The sequence below is a fragment of the Salmo trutta genome, chromosome 30 (genome assembly GCF_901001165.1).
Source record: "Salmo trutta chromosome 30, fSalTru1.1, whole genome shotgun sequence".
In the NCBI taxonomy this organism is placed as follows: domain Eukaryota; kingdom Metazoa; phylum Chordata; class Actinopteri; order Salmoniformes; family Salmonidae; genus Salmo; species Salmo trutta.
Window position 1 is genome coordinate 10,637,564 of NC_042986.1, and position 20,660 is coordinate 10,658,223.

The 20,660-nt window shown below is 43.5% G+C and overlaps 1 protein-coding gene across 2 annotated transcripts in view; it reads right to left on the bottom strand.

Moving 5' to 3' along the window:
- src (v-src avian sarcoma (Schmidt-Ruppin A-2) viral oncogene homolog) overlaps positions 1-7,017 on the bottom strand; it is a 46,210-nt gene extending 39,193 nt beyond the window's left edge. For both annotated transcript variants that reach the window (XM_029722690.1, XM_029722689.1), the window contains exon 1: positions 6,602-7,017. The gene's annotated coding sequence lies outside the window, so the exon portion shown is untranslated. The remainder of the gene's footprint in view (positions 1-6,601) is intronic.
- Positions 7,018-20,660: the final 13,643 nt, after the last annotated feature.

Below are 20,660 nucleotides of genomic sequence, written 5' to 3' on the forward strand. Positions count from 1 at the left end.
GCTCCTAATCTCAGCTCGTTACCTGTACAAAATCAGCAGGGGATCAAATACTTTTTTTCCCCCACTGTACACTAACACAGTCGTAAAGTAAGCAGGACAACGCCTCTTCCCCCTCAGCAGGCTGAAAAGATTTGGCATGGGCCCTCAGATCCTCAAAAAGTTATACAGCTGCACCAATGAGAGCACCTTGACTGGCTGCATCACCGCTTGGTATGGCAACTGCTTGGCATCGTACCGCAAGGCGCTACAGAGGGTAGTGTGAACGGCCCAGTATATCACTAGGGCCGAGCTCCCTGCCATCCAGGACCTCTACACCAGGCACTGAGGAAGGCCCTAAAAATGTTCAAAGTATCCAGCCACCCAAGTCAAACTGTTCTATCTGCTACCGCAAGGCAAGCGATACCGATGCACCAAGTCTGGGACCAACAGGACCCTGAACAGCTTCTACCCCCAAGCCATAAGACTACTAAATAGCTATCCGGACTATCTGCATTGACCCTTTATGCACCAACTCATCACATATACTGGTGCTACTGTTTTATTATCTTTCCTGTTGCCTAGTCATTTTACCCCTACCAATATCTACCTCAATTATCTCGTACCCCTGCACAGACTTGTTACTGGTACGCTGTGTACATATAGCCAACTTTTCGTTACTCATTGCATATTTATTCCTTGTGTTATTATTTGTATTGTTTTCTCTCTCTGCATTGTTGGGAAGGGCCCGTAAGTAAGCATTTCACCGTTAGTCTACGCCTGTTGTTTATGAAGCATGTGACAAATGAAATTGGATTAGATTTTTTCAACGATGTCTCCATTCTTTCTGCAGACATCGTTGAATCTTATTAATTCGGAGCATATATTTAAGAGTTTTTGGAAAACGTGGACACAAACTGTTACCGAACTTTGCATCTGCACAGTCATTCCAATAAATGTATATATTAAAACAATTGTGTAAATTGTTAAAAGTAGTCCTTGTGCATACAGTTGTATGGTTTGTTAAACTTTAAAAAAAATCTGTTTAAGTGAAAATTCCATTACCGTGGAATTGCGCATGATCATCAAAACATAACATCCTTTCCATGACTGATTTTAGGGTGAGCGCCCCATCAATGGAGCGATATCCTCCATTGCTTTTATATCAGCCTTTGTTCACCACAGAGCCTGATTTGAATATTCAAATTAACACTGCCATTCAGGGGTGAGGACCAGGGGCAACTTCCTTCGGGTAGGGGACAGCAGGGCCATGTTCATTAGGCACTAAATAGAAGAAAACAGACTGCAACAGGGAGGGACTACATGGACTTATCCAATAAGAAACGCTTGGCTTTGTTTTTCATTGCATAATGTTTTGCTACAGTGTGCACTAATAAATACACCAGCTGTATAGCTTCCAGTCCCCAGGGCGTGGCTGCTGCTCAGCTCAGACGGCTGATGAGGAGGAAGAGGACCCCAGGGAGCAGCTCTCGCACTCACACATAAGCATCAGGGCACTCAGGGGCAACTAAGGCCACCACTCAGGAAAACTGCTCGTCTGTCCATGTGAGGACTGAGGAGTAGAACAGGTTTTCAGTTATAGATAAAGGCTGCTTTCAAGCATGACTGATTCCATTCCCACTCACAGATAATTCCCCTATCTGTTTCTCCTTGACCTGCTCTGGCTTAGTAGTGGTTGTTGTCAACAAAAAGCCCTCACAGGAATCACAGTGATGCAGGTGTGGTCTGTCTTTTGTTACAAGACACTAAAGGTACACAGTGAATCCAGAAAGGAGAATTGTGTGTTTCCATTCCCCTGTAAATGAGAGGATCTGAGATTGTGTTGTTATCTACCTACATCCTCTTGTGCTCATATAGAAATGTACAGACAAAAAAAAAAAAAGTTCGGTGTTGTCTTTTCAGTCATTTTGCAACCGCAGGGTAAAGGACAGCAAGTCCAACTTGAGGCAAATTTTGTCAATACAACATTTACATAAAATCCATTCCAATATAGTGATTTTGAGGCAGGGCAGAGGAACAAAGACCAAGGCTGGTCCAGCATCTCAAAATTGTATTTATCAACCAGGTGAGTCCCATTTTTAAGGGAGCCCTGGACAAGAGGAAGCCGCAAGCAGTCATACAACTTGACTTAGTGGCCCAGCTGTGACTGCATTAAGACACGGAGACAGAGAGACACCTCTGAATGCAAAGGAGCCATTTCCTGTCAAGACAAGTGGGGGGAGTGAGAAGAAAATCCACACAAGACATTTTGACTGATAACCCTCCCGTCCGCACTCCCTTGCAACAGTGGAGGGATTGAGATGAGAAGTATGGCCCCTGTCACCCTGTTCACAGAGCAGGCTAGGCCAGAACAGGAAGTGACTAGCCTCAGTAGCCTGAAACCCTGGGAGGGCTGAGAGGACACAGTCCCTCCTCTGTTCTATTCCGCTCAATGAACCACAATCAGATATTCAATTCAAATGTCTCCAGCCACAGGGTCTCAGATAGCAGTCACTCACCCAGCCCTCTCTCCATGCAGCTATCTGTGCAACCCCTTTCCATTCTTATTATCATATACAGTGGTTGCTAAGCCAACCACTTTAACAACATTGATTTAACAAATGGTTTGACTTTTGCATATTGTGCACCCTTACGTAAATCTACTTATGTAACTTAGGTGACATCCTGCGGGGTGTTCACTGCTCAGTTGACTAACCTGTAACTTGGTAATACACTCTAGGTCATAATTTTGGTTCCCTTTACACACACACGTTCACAAACACACTTTTACATGAAGCTTTGACAGTACATTACAATAAGGCTTAGACAGCCCCACCCAGCTCTGTGAAGATGACCAGGACTCACTTGGCCAGGGATCACCTGAAAAACAGATGTCAATCTCAATGTGTCTGCCCTGTTCAAATAAAGGATAGGCCTACATAAAAGGAAAAATAAGTTGTCCTCTTCCACCATTTATGGAAATACTACCCCAAACAAAGTCTGCTTCAACAGAGAACAGGTGGTATTTCCATTCCCCTCTTAAAATGGCTGCCCCTGAACATCGCTGGGCACTAATTAGCACCAAAACTGGGCCAGATAGAGAAACAGAAGTTTGGTGTCTGTCTGAGTGTGCGTCTGCCACATGAAAAATTCAATGAGTTCAGAGGCTGTCACAGTCACAGTGCTCGCGCCAGCTAGCCAAAGTACCAATACAACTGCACTGAGCAGTGTGACTGTGAATCATACATCCGAAGGCCAAAACTAAGGGGGATTGTTGGCATCAGATATCAGGGAACGTTGTGCTGTTCTACTTGGACCAACAAAACAGCACGTGTCTATACTTCTGTATGGGTTATTCTTTTCATCATCCCACCATTTGTTCATCATTTCTATCCTATTCCTCAGGCCCAAAAAACCAGACCCCTACTCATAATATTATCGCTAATTAAGTAGTTAAAAGTTCCCTCAAATGAAGCAACTCACCGGAAATGATCTTCACTAGAAAACTAGACTGTTCTGTTTTCATTCTATTTGCCCAGTTTGCTTCCTACCGCCAAATTAGGTTAACACTCCAATTCAAGACAATAATATAGGGTCAAAACTGTACATACTAGATGGCCTCAAGTGAGATTCATGGTAATGGAGTCACTCCTCAAGTAGTTCTATAAGGCCTGTCGAAATGCCCTTTCCATTTTACTTTTTCATTATGAGCACAAAGACATTTTATGAAAGGAAGTCACAACTTGTTTCAGAGGCAGATCATTCTCAAGGCTTGGACGCCTGGCTTCGGAAACAAGCAAGTCATTGACTACCGCCAGGCCTAGTGTAGTGTACTGCCCTGTCAGACAGAGTGATTCAGTATATAGAGGGAACAAAGGGGCCAATCCACCAATTGACAGGAATTTCTGCTTCAAGAGCCACTTTGCAGTGATCTCATCGGAACCAACATAAAGCTCCAAAGCTTTCACTGGATGACATTCTTTCATAGGATTCCAAGGGGCATTAAGTTCTGTCTGTGAGGCCTTTCCTTCGACAATGGCCCCCAAATCAGCCAGGGAAGATTCAGTTAGTCACGAGTGTTTCACCACCATGTCTGACTGGCCAGCTGAAAAGACATGTAGAGAGTGAGGATGGCTCCCAAGAAAGCAGCAAAATCATATTGAAATATCCCATTGTTTTATTACAAAAGAAGCACATTTAAATGAAATCTTCTGGAGGAAAATAAAGGGTGACTAAAAAGATTGCAGTGCTCTTCTCGTCATATTGTATGCTTTGGGGCATTACAACGGTAGAACTAAATATCCACGGAGCGTAAATCTGCGTGTGAGATTTTGGGAGACAGATGAACTGATTTTTGGAAGGGATATAGCCTATACAGAGATGTTAATAGCTTCAGAATGCTCTGCCAAACAACATAATTCCTCAATAATAGAGAAAGAGACAGGCTTGCTGTTCATGCTCATCCTCACAGAACTGAATGGTTCATAGTTCATATTCAATTTAGGATGTGTTCTCAATTCATCTAATAAGTCGATGATCAGTTGACAATTTTCTGGCGAATTCAATAGAATGAAATTCCTTGGCAAATTTGTGATTCTAAATTCTGGGTGAATTTCTGGATTTCAGATTAGATTTTTGCCTTTGTTTACACAATATCTTGCCTTCAGGCAGATCAAAAAGGTACAAGACAACACACTCGCCAGGGTGTAAACAAAGTGAATGCATACTGTGTAATGTATGTGTGCGTGCTTTAGGACTTTGACAACTCTGTGTTGGATACATTCAATTGCCATGAGGCCCAGGCGACCCCATTACTTCATCAAGTGTAGACCACTCCTTTCATCTCAACACTGAACCCTGGAGTTTAATGTCATTATTCTTTAAAGCCATACTCAACTGGGGAAAACATCATTAATACCGTATGTTCAAAAACAGGAATTAGACATGCTAGGATACCGCTTCATTAAGAGTCAATATTTGTCTAAGTCATCTTTTTTATTATTTCACCTTTATTTAACCAGGTAGGCCAGTTGAGAACAAGTTCTAATTTACAACTGCGACCGGGCCAAGATAAAGCAAAGCAGTGTGACAAACACAGAGTTACACATGGGATAAACAAACGTACAGTCAATAACACAATAGATAAGTATATATACAGTGTGTGCAAATGTAGTAAGATTAGGGAGGTAAGGCAATAAATAGGCAATAGTTGCGAAATAAATACAATATAGCAATTAAACACTGGAGTGATGGATGTGCAGAAGATGAATGTGCAAGTAGAGATACTGGGGTGCAAAGGAGCAAAAAATAAATAACAATATGGGAATGAGGTAGTTGGGTGGGCTATTTACAGATGGGCTATGTACAGGTGCAATGATCTGTAAGCTGTTCTGACAGCTGATGCTTAAAGTTAGTGAGGGAGGTAAGACTTCAGCTTCAGTGATTTTTGCAATTCGTTCCAGTCATTGGCAGCAGAGAACTGGTAGGAAAGGCGGACAAAGGAGGAGTTGGCTTTGGGGATGACCAGTGAAATATACCTGCTGGAGCACATGCTACGGGTGGGTTCTGCTATGGTGACCAGTGAGCTGAGATAAGGTGGGAGCTTTACCTAGCAAAGACTTATAGATGACCTGGAGCTAGTGGGTTTGGCGACGAATATGAAGCGATTGCCAGCCATCTTGAGTGGGATAACACTAATCCTGAGCATATGACACAGCCCATAGTTTAGTAAATAGGACATAGGCACCGGCAGAGACCAGTCTATACACTGACTATACATGACATAGACTGACCAAGTGAATCCAGGTGAACGCTATGATCCCTTATTGATGTCACTTTTTAAATCCACTTCAAATCAGTGTAGATGAAGGGGAGAAGGTTAAAAAGGATTGTTAAGCCATTTGAGACATGAATTGCTTATGTGTGCCATTCAGAGGGTGAATGGGCAAGACAAAATATTGAAGTGTCTTTGAACAGGGTATGGTAGTAGGTTCCAGGCGCACCGGTTTGTGTCAAGATCTGCAACGCTGCTGAGTTTTTCACACAAAGAGTTTCCCGTGTGTATGAAGAATGGTCCAACACCCATAGGACATCCAGCCAACTTTACAACTGTGGGAAGCATTGGAGTCAACATGGGCCAGCATCCCTGGGGAACGCTTGACACATTGTAGAGTCCATGCCCCGACCAATTTAGGCTGTTCCGAGGAAGGTGTTCCTAATGGTTGGTATAGTCAGTGTATATCAACACCTTATAACATATCATCCCCCTCACACACTAGTGTATTGTTAATTGACTGACATATTGGCATACAAATGTAGCTACTCGAAAATTACGATGTGATGGTCATTGGGGTTTGTGTCCCAATCCTAGTACTAGCTACTGAATATCTATGTAAAATGGTAAGCACACAATTAACATACTTGCATTGAAATAATTTATTGGATTGAAAGCCCCTCCTCAGCACCCTGATCCAGCGAGCTATTTCATATCAACTGTAGCCTATCAGAAGAATTGTTGAGATCAGAATGCATCTCAATACATATTGCCCGGACCGGATACATTTGTGATACATTGTTTCTGTTCAATCAATGGTTTCATCGTATACCAAAATAACAAGTCACTTACCCTAACGCGTACCACTGGATTGCCGTTGCTCGTTTATTTACCAGATGGACAATAGTTCATCGAATGTAACGACAGAATACACAGATCCGTCATCGAAGTAAACCCAAAAATGATAACAGATTACAGACGACGTTCACAGCAGAAAATCTATGGTCGAACTAATGAGGTTTCCCATCCATTCAACCAGAGGGGCGGGCTAGGTCATGACGGGGAATGCCCGAGAATTACTGTACGTAGGCAGTCAGAACTAGTCTGATTGCAGCAATAATTTTAATCCCAATAATTATGAAAGGGAGTAGGCTTTCAAGCAGGTTGACAATTGCCGAATAAATGACTAGATTTTGCGATGGAAAAATATCTAGGCTACTGTGTTCAGTGCTGCGCGTAGTAAATCACACACACAAGCAGAGAGAATTCAGGACCAAAACATAGAGGGTGGCAGCGTGTAGGTTAGGAGGGGGTAAGGGGAGGGATTTGGAGTATTGGGACAGCTGACTATGGAGACCTAATAGACTGTGTTTTTGCATAATTAGCTTTAGGCTCATTTGAATTGTTCCGCATTTCAGCACCGCCCGCAAAAAGGGGGGAGTCCACACACACGCTCTATTTTGGAAGTATCCACAATTTTGCCATTGGCTGTGATTGGGATAAGGCGGGTCATGTTCACAATTAGATATGCATTTATTATACATAATCATGCATTATAATTTGACAGGTAATTTGTCTATTTCTCACTGCAGGTCATGGTTAAAAATCAAAGGGCTACTTTGGGCACAGTCCTTGTGTCTCCATTTTTAGGTTAATAAAAATATGCTATCATTTTAGGGCAGTAGGCTAAATATAGAAAAACAATTTTTGGGAGAGTGGCGTAAATTGAGCCATTTTTTACATTCAGCATCACGCGGTCAAGGGAAACATTATTCTTTATTACTAACATATGTACATATATTTCAGGCTGTTGTGTGTCCCTGGAAATAATCAAATCTCTTGGCAAAACAAGCAAGTATAGAGTAGTAGAGAATCATTGTACCATCTAAACCGCTGTGAAATATATTTTCAGCTGTTTGATGCTGGTGTACAAAACCGAACGTAAAAGACGCAAAAACGAAACGTTAGCACGGGAAGTATAGAACAGATCTGGTGCTTCTTATATTCGCTTTCAATGAGAAAGCAATATCTTTTACAAAAATGTCTGAATTTGGTCAGGTCGCCCAAAAAGGTACATATTGCAGCTTTAAGAGGCCTCTTTAAGACGCCTGCAAATTTCTGTACAGAATATTACCACTACCTTTTGAAAACAATGTCTATCTTTATATCACATTACCTTTTTGCAATTTAATCACTAAGCATCTTTTAACACAGGCTTCACACCTAACAAACACTTCGTACTTTTTAAAAACACTTAACATAGGACATGTTCTTACCTCAAATCCCAGCGATAATGCATTGCATTACACCTGGGAAGAAAACGCTTCAATTTCGACTTGCTATTGGCTAAACTTACCAAGGCAAACATTGACTATATTAGCCCACACAACTACAAGGATGCACTTTCATACAAGATTTAGTACCTCACATTGATGCATATAGAGACTCAAACGGATGTATAGAACAAATTTTAAATGATCTACTTTGATTTAGATACAATAATACAACCTCTTTCACAATACTTTCATTTGACTTGGTGCAAAACAAATTTGGGGACCACACTTGTTCGATGTGGTTTCTTCCTTCACAGAATCCATGAAAATGATGACCTCTTCCTAAATATAAATGCAACATGTAAAGTGTTGGACCCATGTTAATGAGCTGAAATAAAAAGATCCCAGAAATGTTCCATATGCACAAAAAACGTATTTCTCTAAAACGTTGTGCACAAATTTGTTTACATCCCCGTTAGTGAGATTTTCACCTTTAACAAGACAATCCATTCACCTGACTGGTGGCATATGAAGAAGCTGATTAAACAGCATGATCATTACACAGGTGCACCTTGTGCTAGGGACAATAAAAGGCCACCCTAAAAATGTGCAGTTGTGTCACAACACCACAGATGTCTCAAGTTTGAAAGTGTGCAATTTGCATGCTGAATGCAGGAACGTCCACCAGAGCTGTTGTCAGAGAATTGAATGTACATTTCTGTACCATAAGCCGCCTCCAACTTCGTTTTAGAGAATTTGGCAGTATTGTCCAACCGGCCTCACAACCACAGACCATGTGTAACCATGCCAGCCAAGGACCTCCACATCCGGCTTCTTCACCTGCAGCATCGACTGAGACCAGCCACCCAGACAGCTGATGAAACTGTGGGTTTGCACAATGCAAGAATTTCTGCACAAACTGTCAGAAACCATCTCAGGGAAGCCTATCTGCGTGCTTGTTGTCCTCACCATGGTCTTGACCTGACTGCAGTTCGGCATCGTAACTGACTTCAGTGTGCAAATGTTCACCTTCAATGTACACTGGCACGCTGGAGAAACGGATGAATCCCGGTTTCAACTGTACCGGGCAGATGGCATACACCGTGTATTGTGTTGTGTGGGCGAGTTGTTAGCTGATGTCGACGTTATGAACAGAGTGCCACATGGTGGCAGTGGAGTTATGGTATTGGTACGGACAACGAACACAATTGTATTTTATCGATGGCAATTTGAATGCACAGATATCGTGATGAGATCCTGATGCCTATTATCGTGCCATTCAACCGCTGCCATCACCTCATGTTTCAGCATGATAATGCACAGCCCAATGCCTCAAGGATCTGAACACAATTCCTGGACGCTGAAAATGACCCAGTTCTGCCAAGGCTTGCATACTCACCAGACATGTGACCCATTGAGCATGTCCACCAATTTCGCACAGCCATTGAAGAGGAGTGGGACAACATTCCAAAGGCCACAATCAACAGTCTGATCAACTCTATGCAAAGGTGGTGTCATGCTGCATGAGGCAAATGGAGGTCACACCAGGTACTGACTGGTTTTCTGATCAATGCCCCTACCTTTCTTTTTCAGGTATCTGTATTCCAAATCATGTGACATCTATAGATTAGGGCCTAATTAGTTTATTTCAAATCGACTAATTTCCTTATATGAACTAACTTAAAATCTGAAATTGCATGTCGCATTTATATTTCGGTTCAGTATAGTTACTTTGCTAGTCTAAAGCAGTACTATTTGCCAGTCTAAAGCAGTGATTACAACTGTTCTTCTTCAGCATTATGGCAGTACGCAAACAAATGTTACAGGTGCATGCCGCCACCTACTGTATTGGCTGTGTATCAGCCTACTATTTTCCTGTATGAATTCATTACAATTTATGAAAAGAAATTGCCCTACCAACTAACCCTGCACCCATTAAAACCTCACCACTATTCCACTACCTTGACCCAATCTGATCCTACTCCAGGCCAGCAGGCTGGGAGGACAGGATACTGTAGTTGAAAACATCTTGTTACTCATCTGCTGTAAAATCTAAAACACCCAAGTACTTCTCTGCAGCTGCCACCACAACATCTATCCTCTGTGATTTACATTCCATTCCTGCAATACAATTCCTGCGGTACAACTGACAACCATGGATATGAATACAAAAAAAATAAAAAATTACTGAAGCACATGTTATTCCTATCACTTTTGTCCTCAGCCTACTCACAGGGATTCTCTTAGGATCAATGAACCTGGACCCATCTTCCTCTACTACTCTCTTCACTGCCTCAGCATACGACACCTTCTGCACTACCCTGATCCTGGTAAGCTGAACCTGCCTTTCTCTCACCGGACACCTCTGATCTCCAGCACCATGGGTAGCCCTACAGTTTACACACACAACTTTTTCCACCGATACAATACAGTCCTTTGTCTCATGTCCTCCCGCACACTTCTCACATCTAGGAGTCTCCCAGATTTCCCCCCTAAAAATCTCACTCCCACTGGGCCATCTGTCTTACAAATGTTTGTGTATGAGATCTGTCTTGTAGCATGTGGAGGGGTGTGGCCGCCAAGCGTGCAGGTGACCATGGTCTGCTCATTAAGAAGGGACACGCCATTACTGATTGGGGGGAAATAATTTCTTCACTAGACCAGCTCTTTAAAACGATTCTATATATTTCTGTCTCGTACAGGTTATAGTATCTAAACTGTCATTGTGGAGTTCTTTACTTTGCTAAGTGTTTATTGGCTTAGTTTGACAAAGACAATTCAATTACAAGTGCTTCCTGTTTCCTAGTCTCTGCCAGGTTATACATGCTCAACATCCAAATCGACGGGACCACAGTGGAGAAGGTGAAAAGCTTAAAGTTCCTCGGCATACACATCACTGACAATCTGAAATGGTCCACACACACACAGCCTCTTCTACCTCAGGAGGCTGAAGAAATTTGTCTTGGCGCCTAAGACTCTCACAAACTTTTACAGATGCACCATTGAGTGCATCCTGTCGAGCTGTATCACCACCTGGTACGGAAACTGCACTGCAGGGCTCTCCAGATTGTGGTGTGGTCTGCCCAACACATCACTGGGGGCACACTGCCTGCCCTCCAAGACACCTACAGAACCCAATGTCACAGGAAGGCCAAAAGAGGCAAGACCTTACAGTGAAATGCTTACTTACAAGCCCTTAACCAACAGTGCAGTTCAAGAAAGAGTTAAGAATATATTTACCAAATAAACTAAAGTAAAAAATGTTAAAAAGTAACACAATAAAATAACGAGGCTATATACAGGGGGTCAATGTGCGGCGGTACAGGTTAGTCGATGTAATTTGTACATGTAGGTAGGGCTGAAGTGACTATGCATAAATAATAAACAGTGCAGCAGCAGTGTAAAAACCAAATTGAGGGGTGGTCAATGTAAATAGTCCGGTGGCCATTTGATTAATTGTTCAGCAGTCCAAAGGCTTGGGGGTAGAAGTTGTTAAGGAGCCTTTTGGTCCTAGACTTGGCGCCCCGGTACCGCTTGCCATGCGATCTTCTGTTGAATCTGACAATTAATCTGGATGGTTGTACAGTCGTCTCAAATAAAACTGTGAAGGACCTCGGCGTTACTCTGGACCCTGATCTCTCTTTTGAAGAACATATCAAGACTGTTTCAAGGACAGCTTTTTTCCATCTACGTAACATTGCAAAAATCAGAAACTTTCTGTCCAAAAATGACGCAGAAAAATTTATCCATGCTTTTGTTACTTCTAGGCTGGACTACTGCAATGCTCTACTTTCCGGCTACCCGGATAAAGCACTAAACAAACTTCAGTTAGTGCTAAATACGGCTGCTAGAATCCTGACTAGAACCAAAAAAATTGATCATATTACTCCAGTGCTAGCCTCCCTACACTGGCTTCCTGTTAAGGCAAGGGCTGATTTCAAGGTTTTACTGCTAACCTACAAAGCATTACATGGGCTTGCTCCTACCTATCTTTCCGATTTGGTCCTGCCGTACATACCTACATGTACGCTACGGTCACAAGACGCAGGCCTCCTAATTGTCCCTAGAATTTCTAAGCAAACGGCTGGAGGTAGGGCTTTCTCCTATAGAGCTCCATTTTTATGGAATGGTCTGCCTACCCATGTGAGAGACGCATACTCAGTCTCAACCTTTAAGTCTTTACTGAAGACTTATCTCTTCAGTAGGTCCTATGATTAAGTATAGTCTGGCCCAGGAGTGTGAAGGTGAACGGAAAGGCTGGAGCAACGAACCGCCCTTGCTGTCTCTGCCTTGCCGGTTCCCCTCTTTCCACTGGGATTCTCTGCCTCTAACCCTATTACAGGGGCTGAGTCACTGACTTACTGGTGTTCTTCCATGCCGTCCATGGGAGGGGTGCGTCACTTGAGTGGGTTGAGTCACTGACGTGGTCTTCCTGTCTGGGTTGGCGCCCCCCCCCTTGGGTTGTGCCATGGCGGAGATCTTTGTGGGCTATACTCGGCCTTGTCTTCGGACGATAAGTTGGTGGTTGTAGACATCCCTCTAGTGGTGTGGGGGCTGTGCTTTGGCAAAGTGGGTGGGGTTATATCCTGCCTGTTTGGCCCTGTCCGGGGGTATCATCGGATGGGGCCACAGTGTCTTCTGATCCCTCCTGTCTCAGCCTCCAGTATTTATGCTGCAGTAGTTTATGTGTCGGGGGGGCTAGGGTCAGTCTGTTACATCTGGAGTATTTCTCTTGTCTTATCCGGTGTCCTGTGTGAATTTAAATATGCTCTCTCTAATTCTCTCTTTCTCTCTTTCTTTCTTTCTCTCGGAGGACCTGAGCCCTAGGACCATGCCTCGGGACTACCTGGCATGATGACTCCTTGCTGTCCCCAGTCCACCTGTCCATGCTGCTGCTCCAGTTCCCACTGTTCTGCCTGCGGCTACGGAACCCTGACCTGTTCACCGGACGTGCTTGTTGCACCCTAGACAACTACTATGATTATTATTATTTGACCATGCTGGTCATTTATGAACATTTTAACATCTTGACCATGTTCTGTTATAATATCCACCCGGCACAGCCAGAAGAGGACTGGCCACCCCTCATAGCCTGGTTCCTCTCTAGGTTTCTTCCTAGGTTTTTGGCCTTTCTAGGGAGTTTTTCCTAGGGAGTTTTTCCTAGCCACCGTGCTTCTTTCACATGCATTGCTTGCTGTTTGGGGTTTTAGGCTGGGTTTCTGTACAGCACTTTGAGATTTCAGCTGATATACGAAGGGCTTTTCTTTTCAGTTTCCTGAGGGGAAAAGGTGTTGTCATGCCCTCTTCATGACTGCCTTGGTGTGTTTGGATCATGATAGTTCGTTGTGATGTGGACACCAAATGAACTTGAAACTCTCGACCCGCTCCACTACAGCCCCTTCAATGTTAATGGAGGCCTGTTCGGCCAGCCTTTTCCTGTAGTCCACGATCAGCTCCTTTGTCTTGCTCACATTGAGGGAGAGGTTGTTGTCCTGGCACCACACTGCCAGGTCTCTGACCTCCTCCCTATAGGCTGTCTCATCGTTGTCAGTGATCAGGCCTACCACTGTTTTGTCGTCAGCAAACTTAATGATGGTTTTGGAGTCATGTTTGGCCACGCAGTCGTGGGTGAACAGGGAGTACAGGAAGGGACTAAGCACACACCCCTGAGGGGCCCCAGTGTTGAGGATCAGCGTGGCAGGTATTGTTGCCTACCCTTACCACCTGGGGGTGGCCCGTCAGGAAGTCCAGGATCCAGTTGCAGAGGGAGGTGTTTAGTCGCAGGGTCCTTAGTTTAATGATGAGCTTTGTGGGCACTGTGGTGTTGAACGCTGAGCTGTAGTTAATGAACAGCATTCTCACATTGTTGTTCCTTTTGTCCAGATGGGAAAGGGCAATGTGGAGTGTGATTGAGATTGCGTCATCTGTGGATCTGTTGGGTCATGACCAGCCTTTCAATCACTTCATGGCTACAGAGTGCTACGGGTCGGTAGTCATTTAGACAGGTTACCTCTGTGTTCTTGGCCACGGGGACTATGGTGGTCAGCTTGAAACATGTTGGTATTACAGACGCAGACAGGGAGAGGTTGAAAATGTCAGTGAAGACACTTTCCAGTTGGTCAGCGCATGCTCTGAGAACACATCCTGGTAATTCGCCTGGCCATGTGGCCTTGTGAATGTTGACCTCTTTAAAGGTCTTACTCACATCGGTTGCGGAGAGCGTGATCACACAGTAGTCCGGAACAGCTGATGCTCTCATGCATGTTTCAGTGTTACTTGCCTCGAAGCAAGCATAGAAGTAATTTAGCTCGTCTTGTAGGCTCGTGTCACTGGGCAGCTCTCATTTGTGCTTCCCTTTGTAGTCTGTAATAGTTTGCAAGCCCTGCCACATCTGACGAGCGTCGGAGCCGTGTAGTACGATTTGATCTTAGTCCTGTATTGATGCTTTGCCTGTTTGGTGGTTTGTCGGAGGGCATAGCGGGATTTCTTATAAGCTTCCGAGTTGGAATCCCACTCCTTGAAAGCGGCAGTTCTACCCTTTAGCTCAGTGCGGATGTTGCCTGTAATCTATGGTTTCTGGTTAGGGTATGTACGTACAGTCACTGTGGGTACGACGTCATCAACGCACTTATTGATGAAGCCAGTGACTGATGTGGTGCACTCCTCAATGTCATCGGAAGAATCCCGGAACATATTCCAGTCTGTGCTAGCAAAACAGTCCTGTAGCTTAACATCTGCTTCATCTGACCACTTTTTTATTGACGAGTCACTGGTGCTCCTGTGTTCATTTTTTGCTTGTAAGCAGGAATCAGGAGGATAGAGTTATGGTCAGATTTTCCAAATGGAGGGCAAGGGAGAGCTTTGTACGCATCTCTGTGTGTGGAGTAAAGGTGGTCTAGAGTTTTTTCCCCCTCTGGTTGCACATTTAACATGCTGGTAGAAATGAGGTAAAAATGGATTTAAGTTTCCCTGCATTAAAGTCCCCAGCCACTAGGAGAGCCGCCTCTGGATGAGCGTTTTCCTCTTTACTTATGGCCGTATACAGCTCATTGAGTGTAGACTTAGTGCCAGAATCGGTTTGTGGCGGTAAATAGACAGCCGCGAAGAATATAGATAAAAACTCTCTAGGTAGATAGCATGGTCTACAGCTTATCATGAGATACTCTACCTCAAAACCATCTTAGTTAGACGTAAAATTGCGTGACTAAGATCTTCTCTACAAAAATGTTAAAAAAAAAAGATTTCTTGTGTTATTTTATACAGACTATCCACTATATTGACCAGATACTGTAGTGGCTGCTCTAACCTCAATTAAAATAAATGGTCTGTGTTCGAGAGGACCAAAACCGCAATGTATAATGGTTAAATTGTGACTGACTGATCTACCAATAATTAGTTGTTATTTATGATGCAAGGAGGTTTGTAGATCAGTCAGTCACCTGCAGTCGTTTTGATGCTCTCAAACACTACCAATGGGTGCATTTGAGTTGTAAGCGAAAGCTACCGACTGTAGAGAAAAGTCGAGGATTGAAGTGGGGGAGGTGCATCTTCGATGGCCAAAAGTTAGACACTGATTTTCCAACAGCAATGCTCAGACCAACATCCCAGTGTTGTCATTGTTTATCAAAGTTTTTCTTTATAATGTCGAAATAACATGGCTCCAATACCCATATCACACATTCACAAACTGAAATCATGTGTTCATTGTACAGAGCCTCAAATATCACATTCATTTGTATATAGGTTATCCACTCTATACAGGAAGTTGGTTCCTGTTTCAGTCATGTCTTTGGTCCCATTCACGTGGATCAAACAAACACCCAATTGATTGATTTACAATAGTGCCTCCCATAATGCAGGCAAGTTTGCAGGAGGAAGTTGGTGAAGAGCAGCTGCAGAAACTTGCAGTCAACTTCATTACCTTTGATCACATGATTTCTGTAAAGTTCATCCAGTCGACATGTAGGAGCAAGTCAGACAATTTTTATGCACATAACGCAACACGTTTTGAAAGGCGGTGACCAACGATACGCTCGAACGTGTCCCATGTCTTCAAAAATGGAAGGCAGTTGGAGAAGGCAAGATCAGGTGGGACCATTCTAGCCAATGAGTGAACGGATATGCATGTGAACAACAGGTGCAACGGTTTCCACTAGTTGCCGCAAAGTCAAAACAGTATCCTAAAAATGTATGGGGAAAAAAGTGCTTTTTGGTCTTAATTTAAGGTTAGGGTTAGGCATAAGGTTAGTAGTGTGGTTAAGGTTAGAGTTAGGTTTTAAATCACATTTTGAGAAGATAGATTGTGTAAATAGGTGGGATTATATGACTTTGTGTTTGTGGTAACTAGTGACGACCAGGCACCACGTTATTGTCAGACTTGTATAGCCATAACAAACAGTTTTGTGACCTTATTTGACCTTTTCTGCTGCTTTTGGGACATGGTTTGATCCCCCCTTGGGGCACTACCTGTTGACTAATTAAAACACTTAAACAATCACAATACAGTAACTATTGGTCACTCTTATGTATTATTATTCTAATATGTATTAATTATATAATTGTGTCCATTATTAATGCTAATTTTTATGATAAACCTTTTTTACTGCACTTGAGAGTTAGAGGCATAGATATCTTACAATGTATTTATATATTTACAGACTGTGCGTGTGAGAGAGAGAGGAGAGAGAGTGTGTGCAGGTTGTGTTTTATTTTTTCCTTGTCAGCCACCCATCTCTGCTTTTCTGCTTCATAAAAAGCTGAGGTCTGGAACTCCCTCCAGGTCATCTCTCTCTCCATTCCTTGGCCTTGGTTGCCTGATGACTCTCCCTGATTTTAAATCGCTACATACATTAATTGTGGAGAACAAACATCAGTTTGGCCAGAGCAATGTGATGGGTAGCCAGGGGCCTTAGTACATTAAAAACACTTTTGCAGGACAATAAACTATCTGCCTGCCACTCCTGGGAACCTTGTATACACTGTATGTGAGGGAGGGAGAGAGTGTGAGAGCGAGTAATGTTTTTCAACTCAGAAAAAGCACACAGAATTTCCTCAAACTGTACACATTAAGCAATACTCTTTTACAATATTATCAATCACACTTTGATTTGATAGCTATTTAGATTCATTATGTAGATGTTGATAATGGATATGTAGGAGTAGATATCTCCGATCCTAAAATAAAATGGAGCATACATAAAATAAACAAGTAATTACAAATTATTTACATTGGGGATAATGTGTGTGTATGTGACAGCAAGAGAGTGTGTGTGTGTGTGCATGTTGTGTTTTATTTTTCCTTGTCACTCCCCCATCTCTGCTTTGTCAGTCTTGATAGGCCCAGTGTATGCACGTCTGGGAGAGGCTGTCGGGCAGTGGTGGAGTGCATGGTAGATCTGAAAGAGAGATGCACAAAGTGGCAGTAAGTATACAGCTCAACAACATGTTTGTGTGTGTACATCTGTTGGTGTGAGCGAATGTGTATGATAATGTAATCTAATTCTGAATTACCTGCTGAACTGCTGAGGGGGGCAGATCTGAAAGAGAGAGGCACAATTTTTTTAGATTCAATCAGATACTAAAGACTTTTTTTAACCTTTATTTAATAAGGCAAGTCAGTTAAGAACACATTCTTATTTACAATGACAGCCTAGGATCAGTGGGCTAACTTCATTGTTCAGTGGCTGAATAACAGATTTTTACCTTATCAGCTCATGGATTCGATCTGGCAACCTTTTGGTTACTGGCCCAACACTAACCACTAGACTACCTGCCGCAGATAGCCGACTCCCGCATAGCTGATGTTTTGGTGGTGTCTGAGGTTTAACTGCGTTGTAAAATCGGTAAGCAGCTGCTCTTGATCATTGTCACAAAGCCACACCCATCCTACTCGTGATACAAGTTCCGAACGAGAAAGTGTAGGCTATATAAACTCAGCAAAAAAAGAAATGTCCCTTTTTTAGGACCCTGTCTTTCAAAGATAATTTGTAAAAATCTGAATAACTTCACAGATCTGCATTGTAAAGGGTTTAAACACTGTTTCCCATGCTTGTTCAATGAACCATAAACAATTCATGAACATGCACCTGTGGAACGGTCACTAAGACACTAACAGCTTACAGACGTTAGGCAATTACGGTCACAGTTATGAAAACTTAGGACACTAAAGAGGCCTTTCTACTGACTCTGAAAAACACCAAAAGAAAGATGCCGAGAGTCTCTGCTCAACCCTAACCCTAACCCGGTGTGAACATGCCTTTGGCATGCTGAACGGAGGCATGAGGACTGCAGATATGGCCAGGGCAATAAATTGCAATGTCCGTACTGTGAGACGCCTAAGACAGCGCTACAGGGAGACAGGACGGACAGCTGATCGTCCTCACAGTGGCAGACCACATGTAACAACACCTGCACAGGCTCGGAACATCCGAACATCACACTTGCGGGACAGGTACAGGATGGCAATAACAACTGCCCTAGTTACACCAGGAACGCACAATCCCTCCATCGGTGCTCAGACTGTCCGCAATAGGCTGAGAGAGGCTGCCTGTTGTAAGGCAGGTCCTCACCAGACATCACCGGCAACGACGTCGCCTATGGGCACAAACCCACCGTCGCTGGACCAGACAGTACTGGCAAAAAGTGCTCTTCACTGACGAATTGCGGTTTAGTCTCACCAGGGGTGATGGTCGGATTCGCGTTTATCATCGAAGGAATGAGCGTTACACCGAGGCCTGTACTCTGGAGCGGGATTGATTTGGAGGTGGAGGATCCGTCATGGTCTGGGGCGGTGTGTCACAGCATCATCGGACTGAGCTTGTTGTCATTGCAGGCAATCTCAACGCTGTACGTTACAAGGAAGACATTCTCCTCCCTCATGTGGTACCATTCCTGCAGGCTCATCCTGTCATGACCCTCCAGCATGACAATGCCACCAGCCATTCTGCTCGTACTCTGTGATTTCCTGCAAGACAGGAATGTCAATGTTCTGCCATGGTCAGTGAAGAACCCAGATCTCAAAACCATTGAGAACATCTGGGACCTGATGGATCAGAGGGTGAGGGCTAGGGCCATTCCCCCCAGAAATGTCCGGAACTTGCAGGTGCCTTGGTGGAAGAGTGGGGTAACATCTCACAGCAAGAACTGGCAAATCTGGTGCAGTCCATGATGAGGAGATGCACTGCAATACTTAATGCAGCTAGTGGCCACACCAGATACTGACTGTTACTTTTGATTTTGACCCCCCCTTTGTTCAGGGACATATTCCATTTATGTTAGTCACATGTCTGGTGAACTTGTTCAGTTTATGTCTCGGTTGTTAAATCTTGTTATGTTCATACAAATATTTACACATGTTAAGTTTGCTGAAAATAAACACAATTGACAGTGAGAGGACGTTTTAGAAATAATGATGACAATGACACCACCAAAACAATGACACCACCAAAACAAACGCTATGCGGATGTCGGCTAAAGCGGATGTGATTGAATAGAGCCCCAAGTGAGGGAGAGTATGGATGTGTGTATACATGTACAGTACCACTCAAAATCTTGGAAACACCTACTCATTCAAGGGTTTTTCTTTATTTTTACTATTTTCTACATTGTAGAATAATAGTGAAGACATCAAAACTATGAAATAACACATATGGAAGTAACCAAAAAAGTGTTAAACAAATCAAAATATTTTTTTGATTTTAGATTCGTCAAAGTAGCCACCCTATGCCTTGATAACAGCTTTGCACACTCTTGGCATTTTCTCAACCAGCTTCACCTGGAATGCTTTTCCAAGTCTTAAAGGAGTTCCCACATATGCTGAGCACTTGTTGGCTGCTTTTCCTTAACCCTGCGGTCTAACTCATCCAAAACCATCTCAAATGGGTTGAGGTCAGGTGATTGTGGAGGCCAGGTCATCTGATGCAGCAATCCATCACTCCTTCTTGGTCAAATTGTCACACCTTTATCTGTTTTACCTGTCTTTGTGCTTGCCTCCACCCCCCTCCAGGTGTCGCCCATCTTCTGCATTATCACCAGTGCGTTTATACCTATGTCCTCTGTTTGTCTATTGCCAGTTCGTCTTGTCTCGTCAAGCCTACCAGCGTGTTTTTTCCGTGCTCCTGGTTTTCCTAGTCTCTGTTTTCTAGCCCTCCCGGTTCCGACCTTTTCTGCCTGCCCTGACACTGAGACCTCCTGCCTACCCTGACCTCGAGCCTGTCTGTCACCCTGAACCTTTCGGACTCTGACCTGGTTAATGAAATTCTGCCTGTCCTCAACCTGCCCCTTGTATTTTAATAAATATCAGAGACTCGAACCATCTGCCTCCTGTCTCTTCATCTGTGTCGTTATACAAATAGCCCTTACACAGCCTGGAGGAGTGTTTGGTCATTGTCCTGTTATAAAACAAATTATAGTCCCACTAAACGCAAACCAGATGGGATGGCGTATCCCTGCAGAATGCTGTGGTAGCCATGTTGGTTAAGTGTGCCTTGAATTCTAAATAAATCGCCAACTGTGTCACCAGAAAAGCCCCACCATCACACCTGCTTCACGGAGATCATCCGTTCACCTACACTGCATCTCACAAAGACACAGCAGTTGTTAATAGAAATCTCCAATTTGGACTCTCCAAAGGACAGAAA